The sequence below is a fragment of the Oncorhynchus masou genome, chromosome 31, assembly GCF_036934945.1.
Source record: "Oncorhynchus masou masou isolate Uvic2021 chromosome 31, UVic_Omas_1.1, whole genome shotgun sequence".
NCBI lineage: Eukaryota > Metazoa > Chordata > Actinopteri > Salmoniformes > Salmonidae > Oncorhynchus > Oncorhynchus masou.
In genome coordinates this window covers 73948858-73965083 of record NC_088242.1, presented here as the reverse complement: position 1 = coordinate 73965083, position 16226 = coordinate 73948858, and positions in this window count along the sequence as shown.

Below are 16226 nucleotides of genomic sequence, written 5' to 3'. Positions count from 1 at the left end.
AAGTAAGCATGTGACAAATACAATTTGATTTGAACTCTGAACTCTGAATTACAACTGTGTAACTTGCTCAACTGTCAGCGATCTCTTAAGAGGATAAAAAATGTATCATATATTGGCTACTGAACATTCTAGCCATTTGTCATGCTAACATGTCACATTATGGGCTCGCATTACTCTCTTTTACCTGTGTTTTGTGTTTGGAATGTCTGGTTGGATTCCATTTTGAAAACTGTCAACTGGATGACAAATGTTATGCAACACTACCACCTTTTGGTGACAGAGAAAACATAAATTGAAACCTTGATTTTTAGAGGCACTTCAGTTGACAGCAATACACAATGCGTGCCTTCCAATCTATCTACTTTGCAGAAGGATTGGGCAAATGATCAGTGCCTTGTCTCCCAAAAGCATCTTAAGGGTATGCTGGACCAAACCTGCCATAGTTAAAAATAAATGAATAAATAAATGGACTCATAGATAAATAAATAATGCACACATAATTAGATAAACAATTATTTAATTAATTAATCAATTTTTTATTTCATCTTATTCATTTATATTATTTCTTTCTCTATTTACAGTACCAGTAAAAAGTTTGGACACCATTCAGGGTTTTTTTCTGTATTTGTTAAATATTTTCTACTTTGTAGAATAACAGTGAAGACATCAAAACTATGAAATAACCCATATGGATTCATGCAGTAACCAAAAAATTGTGAAACAAATCTTAATATATTTTAGATTTGAGATTCTTCAAGTAGCCACCCTTTGCCTTGATGACAGCTTTGCACAGTCTTGGCATTCTCTCAAGCAGCTTCATGTGGTCATCACCTGGAATGCACCTAGTGTGCCTTTTAAAAGTACATTTTTAGAATTGATTTCCTTCTTAATGCGTTTGAGCATTATATAAAGCGTGTTTGATCCAGAAATAAACAGCTTAAAAAAATATTTCAAACTACTTTTGTAATACAACTTTAGGTATTTTTAAATGTTAATAATCGATCAAATTGTAGACGGGGCAATCTGTGTTCAATACAGGAATGAAAACAAACCAGCGCCACTTTTCACGTCTTGCACAACTCACAAAAGTGTTACCCAGTTCCTAGTTGGCCTACTTCTTCATTGCACAAAGGAATAACCTCAACCAAATTCCAAAGACTCGTGACGTCCAGTGGAAGCGGTAGGAACTGAAAACAGGTTCCTAAGAAATATCCCTTGGCAATGACAAGTCAGGGAACAGAGAGAGGCAAAGAAAATTTATTCTGAACAGTTAGTCCTCGGGCTTTTGCCTGCTACATAAGTTTTGTTATACTCACAGACATGATTCAAACAGTTTTAGAAACTTCAGAGTGTCTTCTATCCAAATCTATGAATAATATGCATATCTTATATTCTTGGCATGAGTAGCAGGAAGTTGAAATTGCGCACGCTATTTATCCAAAAGTGATAATGGACATAGTCAATATAACTATTTGTTCAGCACTTTTGAAATGTACAGCGACAGAATTCAGAACATGGCCCATTCTTACAGTATTCTCTGTGTACACCAAGTCAGAACCATAGGATAAATAAAGGGGGCATAGAAGCAGACAATGAAAGCTCTTACAATATTTGAGGCTTACCTTTCTCTAAAATAGGCTATAGGCTACATGTGCACCATCAAGTCAGAACAGTAGGCTAAGTTATGACGGATGAAAGGGACCAAATTATTAGGGTGAGGCACATGGGCTACTAACAGCTTACTATGCAATATACACTTAGTATTACTTTTCTGGCAACAGTATAGATATTTCCCTGGCATATTACATCACTTATACAGCAGCATACAATACATTTTTGGACTCACCTTGTTGTGCTGTGCTCACTTGAACAGGTAGGTGGCGCGGCAGTCCTTCATGTGGGCTCTAGAAAGAGGCCCGAAATCCCGACTTGGAATTTCGAGTTGGATGACCTTTCAAAATTATTTTCCATATTTTCCCAGTCAGAACTAGTTTTATCCAAGTTCCCAGTTGTCTTGAACTCACTGAAGTCTGAGATTTCCCAGTTCTGATTTTCCAGTTGTTTTGAACGCGATTGACAGCATGGCCAGCGTATTCAAACTTTTCTGGTGTTACCCCCTCCTTTTTCTTGATATTATCCAATTGGTAGTGACAGTGGCTTGCGAAGGTATTCACCCCCTTGGCATTTTTCCTATTTTGCTGCCTTACAACCTGGAATTAAAATTGATTTTTGGGGGGTTTGTATCATTTGATTTACACAACATGCCTACCACCTTGTAGATGTAAAATATTTTTTATTGTGAAACAAACAAGAAATAAGACAAAAAAACTGAAAACTTGAGTGTGCATAACTATTCACACCCCCAAAGTCAATACTTTGTAGAGCCACCTTTTGCAGCAATTACAGCTGCAAGTCTCTTGGGGTATGTCTCTATAAGCTTGGCACATAGAGCCACTGGGACTTTTGCCCATTCTTCAAGGCAAAACTGCTCCAGCTCCTACAAGTTGGAAGTGTTCCGCTGGTGTACAGCAATCTTTAAGTCATACCACAGATTCCCAATTGGATTGAGGGCTGGGCTTTGACTAGGCCATTCCAATATATTTAAATTATTTAGGGGCTTCTTAGCAAAGGGGGTGAAGACATATGCACACACCAATTTTCCATTAATATTTTATTTTTTACATTTTTGAAACAAGTTATTTTTTTCATTTTTGATTTCACTTCACCAATTTGGACTATTTTGTGTATGTCCATACATGAAATCCAAATAAGGTTGTAATGCAACAAAATAGGAAAAATGGCAAGGGGGATGAATACTTTTGCAAGGCACCTTGTGATCTTGTCTCATCACTGCAACTCCCCTACGGACTCAGCGAAGGTCGACAGCCAAGCCGCACTGCTTCTTGAAACACTGTCAAACTGATGACTGAAGTGAGCTTGCAGGCGCCTGGCACGCCACAAGGAGTTGCTAGAGAACGATGAGACAAGGACATCCCAGCCGGCCAAGCCCTCCCCTAACTCGGACAATGCTGGGCCATTGGTGCACTGCCTCATGGTTCTCCCGGTCACAGCCAGCTGTGACACAGCCTGGGATTGAACTCGTGGCTGCAATGACGCCTTTGCATTCATTGTTGAATTTGCAATTTTCAACTTGTTGTGTAATGTTTATGTCCAACGGCCGATGAGCACCGATACGTTTAATCCATAATTTCTCTTCATATGACAAGAATTGAAAAGGATTGCCAGTAGATTGCCGACTTGACGCATGGTGTGATGACTGCTTGTCTAGCTTGATAGGTAAGATTTTGAAAGTATGATGTTGACATGATCAGTCCAATCAAAGCTACAGTAGATATAACGTGATTTGGCGTCATTTGATCTGTGACCAATGACCTTGAGCCTTCTTGGATGGGCACTTCTAATTAAAGTCTATGACAACAGTCAAGGGGATTGAATTTAAACTTTGCAGTGATATAGTGTCCCCATAAGTGACAGAACACTGAGCCAATCATGGCGCAACTAGAGAACATTACCAGCCCCTACGCTCTGTATTCTACGCTGGCTGCCCCACCACCACAGAAAGTATTGTATTGCGATAATCTGTCACGCCAGCTCCCACACTCTCTCTCTGGCGCCAGGCTGCCCTTCATTACGCACACCTGTGCCCATCATTACGTGCATCGGCGCTCATTGGACTCACCTGAACTCCTTCACTTTGTTGATTGCCTTCCCTATTTCTATCTGCTCCTCAGTCTGTTCCCTGTGTCAGCATTAATGTCATTATGTTTTCATGTCCAGACGCTGTCCTGTCCTGTTACATGTCTGTTGTTAATTAAATGTTCACTCCCTGTACTTGTTCTCGTCTACCAGCGTCGATCCTTACAGAATGCTGACACCACCATACGAAGCATCAGGGAGGTTTGTGTTTTGTTGTTTTGTTGGTGACATCGGGTCCGGGTGCCACCGCTGATGGAACCGGGGGTGCCTCAGCTGGCTCGTCAGACTTTCACACCTTAGCTGGCTCGTTTGGGTCGGCAGGTTCCCATCTCATGTCATGCCTCAGCTGGCTTGTCGGGCTCCTACGCCTCAGCCGACTCATCAGGCGCCTATCCCACATCATGCCTCAGCCAGTTCATCGGGCTCCCACACCTCAGCCTGCTCGCGAAGCTTCCATGCCTCAGCGGGATTGTCAGGCTTTCAAGCCTCAGCAGGGTCGTCAGCTCCCATGCCTCAGCCAGCTCGTCGGGCTTCTACGCCCCAGCCGGCTTGGCCGGCGCCCATGCCTCGGCCAGCACGTCAGGCTCTCCCAGGTGGGATGCCGGGTGGCGCTCCTAGAGGGGGTGGGGGGGTACTGTCTTGCCTGCTCCCGCTCTCCCTCTCTGGCGCTTGAGGGTGCCAGGCGGCCCTTCAAGATGCGCAATAGCGCAATGTTTTTTTATGTCCAGAAGCTGTCCTGTCCTGTTCCATGTCCGTTGTTATTTAAATGTTCACTCCTTGTACTTGCTTCTCGTCTACCAGCGTCGATCCTTACATAAACGTGAATGCTGTGACACTCATCTTTTCCCATTGACTGCAATGTATTCAGAAAAAGGTCAATCCTGTGACATTCATATTTTCCCGTTGACTCCAATGTATTGAGAAAAACATCAGCTACTGTGACATTTTACCTTTTTTCAAAAACATGCCAGGATGACATTTTCAGTATGTCAATAAGCTGCTTATTAACGTTCTTCAAGAATATAGGCAAAATGAAATGATTGACTATGAAAAATGTTTTTTTCCCTTGTCATGACCCCTGTTATATGTTTGCAAACATTTGCACATTGCTAAATTATCTTTATGGAGTCAGATACACATTTTAATAGGCTAATTGCACATAAGTGGTTTAAATAATATGAATATATATAAAATATAACCCCACTACGGTAACATGCAATTTGTTTTTGACAAAACAAAAAGGAGAACAGACGAGGTACTTGAGCTAGCTACCGAGCTAGCATACGAACTCAGTAGCACCACTGAGTGCATTTTACTATCTGTATTTTTTCCCCTAAATATATTCCATAATCAGTTATTTGGCGCATTATTATTGGGTAGGCTAGAAAAGCTGCAATATGTGTAGCCATGTATGTGATAATATCACTCTAGGAACTGCTCCATCATCAGTATTGTGGAATAATTATAATATTAAAATAAGATTTGAATGGAGAAAGCATGTCTAAGACTAGAGATTCTATCAGTAGGCCTATCAACACATGCTGCAATGACGCATGAGTGAACGTTCTCCCTACATGGTGTTTTGGGAAACACATGTAAGTTGTTTGGCTGTTATATATCACTATAGGAATGATATATTGTTAAAATGCTATAAGTTTAAATTCCATTGCTATCAGGAAACCGGGCCCAGATTGTTATCATACTGATTGTGGTCCTGCAATGTAAAACTCTACTTCTGAATTTGTAGAGGGCTATCAGATCTGTATCAGGACCGTGTTCATTAAGGAAACGTTTCAGAAAGTTGCATTCCAAAATGAGCCGACGTGATTATTCTACATGTCAAAGAGGCATGTTTGTTCTACATATATTTCTATCTGAACTTAACAAAACGTTACGCAACTTTCATTATGTAACAGGGCAGGCGCCTTTTCTCAATTAGATTTGCTCAACTCGTGTGTTCTCTCTCCTCCGTCCTCTCTCGCTGTCTCTGTTGTCGTAAGAACGGGACGCAGCGGATATTGAGTTCCACGTATTTATTCCAAAAGTGAAACATAAGCCCAAACAATAAATTAAATAAACAAACAACAGAAAGTGACTACCTGGTGCACAAACACAAAATAATATCCCACGAACACAGGTGGGAAAAATATCTACTTAAATATGATCCCCAATTAGAGACAACGAATACCAGCTGCCTCTAATTGGGAATCATACAAAACACCAACATAGAAAACATAAACTAGAACACAACATAGAAATATTAAACCAGAATACCCCTAGTCACGCCCTGACCTCCTACACCATAGAGAAACAAGGGCTCTCTATGGTCAGGACGTGACACTCGACTCCTTTTGAAAAAGGTCAAAGGTAATGGTTGAGAGAGAGGAGAGGAAGAACATGGAGGAGAGAGGAGAGGAAGAACATGGAAGAAAATGCTCTTGTATGAAATGAGAAGCTCCTCCACTTGTGTGTCATCAAGCCAATTACGTTTACTGGGGTGTATCCCCCAAAATTTAAAGTGATAAAAATGAATAAGTTAGTTGTGAAAGACAATTTATATTGTAGATAAAAGGATAAGTTCCATATAGTTTTTCATGTGTGCATGCTTTTCTCCTTCAAAATATACAACATCTGATTCAAAGGGGGTGTGTAAAATACCAAACAATTAGGAGGATACACTTGTGCTTGTGTAGGATACACTTGTGCTTGTGTAGGATACACTTGTGCTTCTCCACTAAAAGGAGGCCATTGAGGAGGGGAGGACCGGCTTCTGTTTGCCTACTAATGAATTGACACACTCCTCGACCAATTGACCACTTATCGTTTCTGAGTCACGGAGGAGAGAGGACAGAGGAGAGAGGGCAGACTTTTGTCCAAACGTGTCACGGGTTTCTTCTGTTGAAGGAAAGGCGGACCAAAACGCGGCGTGGTTTGTGTTCATCTTGATATTTAATTAAAGAAAGAACTGAACGCTGAATACAAAAACAATAAACAAATGACGACCGTGAAGCTAAATGAGAACTGTGATGACACAAGCAATCAACATAGACAATCACCCACAAACAAACAGTGCAACCCAGGCTACCTAAGTATGATTCTCAATCAGAGACAACTAATGACACCTGCCTCTGATTGAGAACCATACTAGGCCGAAACATACAAATCCCCAAATCATAGAAAAACAAACATAGACTGCCCACCCAACTCACTCCCTGACCATACTAAATAAATACAAAACAAAGGAAATAAAGGTCAGAATGTGACAGTACACCCCCCCCCCCCAAAGGTGCAGACTCCGGCCGCAAAACCTTAACCTATAGGGGAGGGTCTGGGTGGGCGTCTGTCCGCGGTGGCAGTGGCGGCTCTGGCGCGGGACGTGGACCCCACTTCACCATAGTCTTGGTCCGCCTCATTGTCCGCCTCCGTGGCTTCCAAATACGGCGACCCTTCTAAATGACCACATTGAACAGAAGGACAGCTCGGAACAGAGGGGCGGAAGCTCTGGGCTGAGGGGCTCTGGCGCCTCTGGGCTGAGGGGCTCTGGCGCCTCTGGGCTGAGGGGCCGCTCGGGACAGAGGGACAGCTCAGGACAGAGTGGCAGCTCGGGACAGATGGGCAGCTCGGGACAGAGGGGCAGCTCGGGACAGAGGGGCAGCTCCGTACTGGCTGACGACTCTGGTAGATCCTGGCTGACTGGCGGCACTGGCGGCGCTGGGCAGACTGGCGGCACTGGCGGCGCTGGGCAGACGGGTGGCTCAGACGGCGCTGGGCAGACTGGCGACTCTGATGGCGCTGGGCAGACGGGAAGCTCCGGCAATGCTGGAGAGGAAAGCTCTGGCAGCGCTGGACTTAGGAGCTCTGGCGCCTCTGGACTGAGGTGCGGGAGCTCTGGCAGCACCAAACAGGCGGGAGACTCCGGCTGCGCTGGAGAGGAGGAAAGCTCTGGCAGCGCTGGAGAGGCGGGAGACTCCAGCAGTGCTGGACAGGAGGAAGGCTCCGGCAGCGCTGGACAGGCGGGAGCAGCTGTAAGGATGACACGGAGAAACAGCCTGGTGCGGGGGGCTGCCACCGGAGGGCTGGTGCGTGGAGGTGGTACCGGATAGACCGGACCGTGCAGGCGCACTGTAGCTCTTGAGCACCGAGCCTGCCCAACCTTACCTGGTTGAATGCTCCCGGTCGCCCTGCCAGTGCGGCGAGGTGGAATAGCCCGCACTGGGCTATGCAGGCGAACCGGGGACACCATGCGCAAGGCTGGTGCCATGTAAGCCAGCCCAAGGAGACGCACTGAAGACCAGATGCGTAGAGCCGGCTTCATGGCACTTGGCTCGATGCCCACTCTAGCCCGGCTGATACGCGGAGCTGGTATGTACCGCACCGGGCTATGCACCCGCACTGGGGACACCGTGCGCTCCACAGCATAACACGGTGCCTGCCCAGTCTCTCTCGCCCCCAGAAAGCACCGGAAGTTGGCGCAGGTCTCCTACCTGGCTTTGCCACACTTCCTGTGTGCCTCCCCCCAATACATTTTTGGGGCTGACTCTCGGGCTTCCATCCGCTCTGCCGTGCTAGCTCCTCAAAATGCCGCCTCTATGCTTTCGCTGCCTCCAGCTCGGCTTTGGGGCGGCAATATTCCCCTGGCTCTGCCCAGGGTCCTTTCCCGTCTAGGATCTCCTCCCAAGTCCATTTCTCCAAATAGTGCAGCCTCTCCCACTGCTGCTGCTGCTGCTCCTGCTGCTGCTGCCTCTGTTGCTTCTCCTGCTTCCGCTGCCTGTCACCACGCCGCTTGATCCTGTTGTGGTGGGTGATTCTGTCACGTGACAAAACGAGAAATGGCTTGGGTAGGATCCTTAATTTTTGTCAGTGTTTCTCCTAGGACCCTAATTAGAGAGGGACAGGTCAACAAGTATAAATCTGGAACAGACTCTTTTCAAGCCATTTAACCTGGTGGGCGATGCTACAGTGCCTTGCAAAATTATTAATCCCTCTTGGTGATTAATAAAAATAAAAATAAAAAATTAAGAAGACGTAGGTGCAGGAGAGCAAGGAATTCCAGTTTGCACAGCCGTTTATTTATAAGTCCCAACCCACCAACAACAGGCGGGGAAAATCACGAAACACAAGGAGGAGAAACCTCTACTCCTAACACAGTACCAACGGTACAACGACTGTGATGGAAAAAAACCTGTGGCGCAAACACGCACCCCTAACAGAGCTCACACAGCAAAATAATCCCGCACAAAGACTAGCAGGCAGCGGAGGTTAAAAAACCCACCGAAATTAACTAATCAGACATAGGTGATAACAACAACAGACAGAAACAAACTAAAAGGAAAAATGTATCGGTGGCAGCTAATAGGCTGGTGACGATGACCGCCGAGCACTGCCCAAACAGGGAGAGGAGCCACCTTCGGTGGAAGTTGTGACAATCCATAGGACTACTTTAAGCTGTACACTCCACAGAGCTGGGCTTTACGGAAGAGTAGCCAGAAAAAAGAAAAAAATAAGCAAACACGTTTGGTGTTCGCCAAAAGGCATGTGGGAGACTCCCTAATATAGAAGAAGGTTCTCTGGTCAGATGAGACTAAAATTTAGCTTTTTGGCCATCATGGAAAATGCTATGTCTGGCACAAACCCATCACCTTTCATCACCCAGAGAACACTATCCCCACAGTGAAGCATGGTGGTGGCAGCATTTTCATCGGCAGGGACTGGAAAACTGGTCAGAATTGAAGGACTGATGGATGTCGCTAAATACAGGCGCTAATGTTTCAGTCTTTCAGAGATCTGAGACTGGGACGGAGGTTCCCCTTCCAGAAGGACAATGACACTAAGCATACTGCTAAAGCAACACTCAAGTGGTTTAAAGGGAAACATTTACATTTCTTGGAATGGCCTAATCAATGCCCAGCCCTCAATCAAATTGAGATTCTGTGGTATGACTTAAAGATTGCAGTACACCAGCTGAACCCATCCAACTTGTAGGAGCTGGAGCAGTTTTGCCATGAAGAATGGGCAGAAATCCCAGTGGCTATATGTGCCAAGCTTTTAGAGACATTCCCCAAGAGACTTGCAGCTGTAATTGCTGCAAAAGGTGTCTCTACAAAGTATTGACTTTGCGGGGTGAATAGTTATGCACACTCAAGTTTTCAGTTTTTTTGGGGTCTTATTTCTTTTGTTTCACAGTAAAAAATATTTAGCATCTTCAAAGTGGTAGGCATGCTGTGTAAATCAAATGATACAAACCCCCCAAAAAATCTATTTTAATTCCAGGTTGTACGGCAACAAAATAGGAAAAATGCCAATGGGGTGAATACTTTCGCAAGCCACTGTATATGTCACGGTGGATGTAGATTTCAGCATGCATATGGATGCACACATTGTGGAATCTAGTCAACACTACATGACTCAAAATCCTAACATCGCTGAGCACCTCACATTAAATGACAGTCTTTCCTTTTGTTTTTTTGTCTTGTAATGGATGTTACTGTTTCATCAGGCAGCTACAAAGATGACGTAAACAAATGTCATCATATTATGTTTGCTATTTCAAATGATTTTGTATTCAAATTTGACATTGTTTAAGGTTGAGAGATACCATTCACGCAAAGTAAGGGACTGTACAACGAGACTGTGTGTGTAAGTGTGGCTCCAGGTTAATACGGTAAAGTTTTCCTCATGTATAGGCCCTGAACAAATAAATAAGACCAAGGACATCCAAAATTCATCATATTAACAGTTTTTAATGAAGGCAGCAACAATGATACCAAATTAATTTCCTAGAAGAGGAAAAAGTTGTCACATTGGGAGAGACAGAGAGAGAGAGAGAGAGCGAGAGAGAGCGAGAAAGAGCTTCATCAACTTTTTAGATTTTTTAGAGCACCGATAAAATAAAATATGCTAACTGTGAAACATTTACATTATAATCAGCAGTTCACATGATCACATCACAGCGGGGGTCTCCAAGAGGTTGATTGTGAGCTACCAGTAGCTTGCAGCCCACCTATGAGAGGTTCACCAAACAATTCTGAAAGTACATGAAATTTTAACCACCGCATACTGTCATGAACAAATATTACAAGTTGATATCAGACACTGCAAGCTCACAGTTACTATTTAATCTAGTGGAGGCTGCTGAGTGGAGGACCGCTCATGATAATGACAGGAGCGGTGCAAATGAAATGGCATCCAACACATGGAAACCATGTGTTTGGTGTATTTGATACCATTCCAATTATTCCACTCCAGGCATTACCATGAGCCCGTCCTCCCAAATTAAGGTCCCACCAACCTCCTGTGAACAATTTTGGGAGATTCTCCCAATCTTCTTTGCAGATCCTCTTACGGTCTGTCAGGTTGGATGTGGAGCATCGCTGCACAGCTATTTTCAGGTCTCTCCAGAGATGTTCAATCGGGTTCAAGTCCGGGCTCTGGCTGGGCCACTCAAGGACATTCAGTGACTTGTCCCAAAGCCTCTCATATGTGGTCTTGGCTGTATGCTTAGGGTCGTTGTCCGGTTGGAAGGTGAACCTTCACCCCAATCTGAGGTCCTAAGCCCTCTGGACCAGGTTTTCATCAAGGATTTCTCGATACTTTGCTCCCTTCATCTTGATGATGATGCCACCACCATGCTTCAACGTGGGGATGGTGCCAGGTTTCCTCTAGACGTCACACTTGGCATTCTCGTTCCTCATGGTCTGAGAGTCTTTTAGGTAAATTTTGGCAAACTCCAAACAGGCTGCCATGCGCCTTTTACTGAGGAGTGGCTTCTGTCTTGACATTCTATCATAAAGGCCTGAATAGTGTAGGCCTGCAGAGATGGATGTCCTTCTGGAAGGTTCTCCCATCTCCACTGAGGAACTCTGGAGCTCTGTCAGAGTGACCGTTGGGTTCTTGCTCACCTCCCTGACCAAGGCCCTTCTCCCCCAATTACTCAGTTTGGCCGGGCGGGCCGGTTCTAGGAAGAGTCTTGGTGGTTCCAAAATAGAGGCCACTGTGTTCTTGGGGAACTTCAATGCTGCAGAACATTTTTGGTACCCTTCCCCAGATCTGTGCCTCAAAACAATCCTGTCTCGGAGCTCTGCAGACAATTCCTTCGACCCCATGGCTTGGTTTTTGCTCTGACAACTGTAACCTTATATAGACAGGTGTGTGCCTTTCAAAATAATGAACAATCAATTTAATTTACCACAGGTGGACTCCAATCAAGTTGTAGAAACATCTCAAGGATGATCAATGGAAACAGGATGCACCTGAGCTCAATTTCGAGTCTCATAGCAAAGGGTCTGAATACTTATGTAAATAAGGTATTTCTGTTTAAAAACAAACCAAATATTGCAAAGAAAATGTTCAACCTGTTTTAGCTTGGTCATTATGGGGTATTGTGTGTAGATTGGTGAGGAAAAAAATATTTAATACATTTTAGAATAAGGCTGAAACGTAACAAAATGTGGAGAAAGTAAAGGGGTCTGAATACTTTGCAAATGTACTGTATATAATTTGTATTTATTATTATTTTATTTTATTATTTATTTTATTTCCCCCATATATTTTTTGGTAAATGTATATATCCATACACGCATGCATACATATACACATATATACATACACATACCTATATAGACACACATTCTTTTTAAAAGAATATACAGTGCCTTGCGAAAGTATTCGGCCCCCTTGAACTTTGCGACCTTTTGCCACATTTCAGGCTTCAAACATAAAGATATAAAACTGTATTTTTTTGTGAAGAATCAACAACAAGTGGCACACAATCATGAAGTGGAACGACATTTATTGGATATTTCAAACTTTTTTAACAAATCAAAAACAGAAAAATTGGGCGTGCAAAATTATTCAGCCCCCTTAAGTTAATACTTTGCAGCGCCACCTTTTGCTGCAATTACAGCTGTAAGTCGCTTGGGGTATGTCTCTATCAGTTTTGCACATCGAGAGACTGAAATTTTTTCCCATCCCTCCTTGCAAAACAGCTCGAGCTCAGTGAGGTTGGATGGAGAGCATTTGTGAACAGCAGTTTTCAGTTCTTTCCACAGATTCTCGATTGGATTCAGGTCTGGACTTTGACTTCTAACACCTGGATATGTTTATTTTTGAACCATTCCATTGTAGATTTTGCTTTATGTTTTGGATCATTGTCTTGTTGGAAGACAAATCTTCGTCCCAGTCTCAGGTCAGAGTCTCCCACCTCAGCTGTAGATCTCTGCAGTTCATTCAGAGTGATCATGGGCCTCTTGGCTGCATCTCTGATCATCAGTCTTCTCCTTGTATGAGCTGAAAGTTTAGAGGGACGGCCGGGTATTGGTACATTTGCAGTGGTCTGATACTCCTTCCATTTCAATATTATCGCTTGCACAGTGCTCCTTTGGGATGTTTAAAGCTTGGGAAATCTTTTCGTATCCAAATCCGGCTTTAAACTTCTTCACAACAGTATCTTGGACCTGCCTGGTGTGTTCCTTGTTCTTCATGATGCTCTCTGCGCTTTTAACGGACCTCTGAGACTAACATGTTTTATCTTGCTATTAGTCCCACCCTTCAGCTCCATTCAACCGCTCCCATCTATCTTTCAACATCATCCATTTTGGATTTCTATTTGCCATATATTTTTCAACTGTGCTGTGATGCTTCACAAACGAATTGAACCTTTCTTTTCTCATAGCTTCTACAGATTGTAAATTAAAAATATATATTTTTGCTAAAATAGTTATTATATTATTGATTGATTGACTATGGCTTTTCAAATCACCCAGTATTGCTATCTGCAGCGTTAGTTCTAGGCAAATGTTGCAATTCTTCAGCCATTCCTGCACCTGTGACCAAAAACGCGCTACATATGGACAATACCAAAATAAATTATCTAATGACTCTGCCTCCTCACAGCAGAATCTGCAGAGCTGGGAAGATTGTATACCCCATATATATAATATTCTATTAGTTGCAATAATTTTGTATAGTAATTTAAATTGAAAAATTTGAATTTTTGCATCCGGCGTTGTTTTGCGTATCAATTCATAAACCATGTGCCATGGAACATCGAAAATCTCTTCCCAACTATTTTGCAATTTATATGGCACAGCTGTCAGTTTTTATTTATCACACTTTTTTAACCATTTATGTTCTTTAATACAGGGCCGACATACAAGTTCCTTACCTTTTTCCCCTTCTACTTGCCTCTTCCATTTTTGTGGTAATGCTGCAATTAATTGGTTGTAATTTTGGGTAGAGCAGACATTTCCACCAGCCCTATTTATGATATCATTCATAGAAATTATACCTTTTTTAAACATTTCTTTTAAAAAAAACATTTTTTTTTTAATCAATGAGTATTTTTGAATTTAACAACAACATTTGTTGGATTATATGTTCTGTCTTTTCAGGTGGATTAAACTGAAATTGCAACCAACTTTCTAAGGCTTGTTTAAAAAATTAAGATATTTTGGAGATTATTTCCTTTTCAAACAATCGAAAGTGGGCAGGTGTAATCTGAATAAAGGGGAAAATGCCCTTCTTGAACATAGGATGAGACATTCGTACCAATTTACTAGAGAGCCAGTTTGGATTTAAGTATAACTTTTGTATGACTGATGCCTTTAGTGAGAGGTCTAATGCTTTAATATTTAATCATTTCTGCTCTCCGAATTTTAATTTTATTTGGCTTGCCGTTACAAATAAAACTGAATATTTTATGTTCATATAATTTAAAAAGCATGTCATGAGGTGTATGCATAACTATAAGCAAATAGGTAAACTGTGATATGACTAAAGAGTAAATCAGGGTGATTTTTCCACAAATAGACAGGTATTTGCCTTTCCATGGTAGCAAGATCTTATCTATTTTTGCTAACTTTTTATAAAAATGTATTGGAGTGAGATCATTTCTTTCTTTTGGGATTTTTATACCGAGTATGTCCACATGTCTGTCAGACCATTTTATTGGTAAACTACATGGTAATGTAAAATATTTATTTTTTAGTGATCCAATATCGTACATTTATCATAATTTGGTTTTAATCCAGAGAGAATAGCAAAAGTATCTAGATTCTCTATTATTCCGTGGAGAGACTCTAATTGTGGTTTTAAAATAAAACATGAATCATCAGCGTATAATGACACCTCAGTTTTTAAGCCACGGATTTCTAATCCCTTCATATTATTGTTTGATCTAATCTTAACAGCTAACATTTCGATAGCAATAATAAATTGATATGCCGATAGTGGACAACCTTGTTTACCTCCTTTAGAGAGTTTTAAACTTTCTGAGATGTAGCCATTATATACTATTTTACACCTAGGGTTATTATAAACAACTTTAACCCATTCTATAAGAGATTCCCCAAAATTGAAATATTCTAGGCATTTATATATAAACTCCAGTCGTACTTTATCAAAAGCCTTTTCAAAATCAGCTATGAAAACCAGGCCTGGTGTCTCCGATATAGTATTCATAGTATTCTATTTTTTCCAGTACCTTGTATTTATAATTTGCAAACTTTGCCATGAAATGAGCAACAGTACAGAACCATGGCTAGACCGGAACATCAGACTGCACAATCCTCACTTGCAAGATACACAATTGAAGGGGAATTACAGATTTAAAAAAAATGCGTTAGTTTTCTTCCAGACCTAAAAAACGTTTTTCTTCTGGTGTGATTTAAGCATTGGCATGGACTCAGAACTTCCAATGTTCTTGTTTCTCTGTAATTTGGAGAGTGAAAAAACAGCAAAAAACAGAATTCGGGAAAATATAAAATATAATTTTGGGTTCTGCGCAGGGGGAACAAATCACAGATTTTATATTTAATAACCCCCCCCAGTGTTTTTTTATTAACCGTTATCTGAGAAAACCAAAAGTAAAAGATGCAAAAACTAAACTTAAGAAAGGGAAGCATAGAAATAGGGTACATAGAACCGATCTACTGCTTCTTAGACTTCAATGAGAATGACACACATTTCTATGTGAATTTGGTCGGGTAGCCCAAAAAGTTAAATATTGCAGCTTTAATCTGATTTTGTTGATCGAAAAGCAAATAGAGCCGCGACGCTTGGTTGGAACATTAACAAGGATCGCTTACAGTTTTGCAAGAATAAGGACCTTATCTTTCATATCGAAGAGAAATAATAATAATAAAAAAAGGTGACATTTATACCTTTAGAAGGTTAAGGTTTCCCAAATGGCCGTTATTCCATGTACAGTGGAAGACAGAGTGGACTACCTGTTCTACTTAGCTATATGCGTCATCGAACACCTGTGTGTAAACGGAAGACGGATGCCACAAAATTGTTGTCACTGAAAAATTGTTGACTGCAACTATGTTAACACTGGTTTAAAAAATGTACAGTAAGTGTGTATTTTGCATTTCTGAAATGATTTTGATGTGATATTAAAGTAGAGGGATTTATGTTTCTAGAACCATACCACTGCAATTGAGAATTGATTCACATTTAGACTTACGTCCTCCAATCTATCAGAGCTCTTGCAGCGTGAACTGGCATGTTGT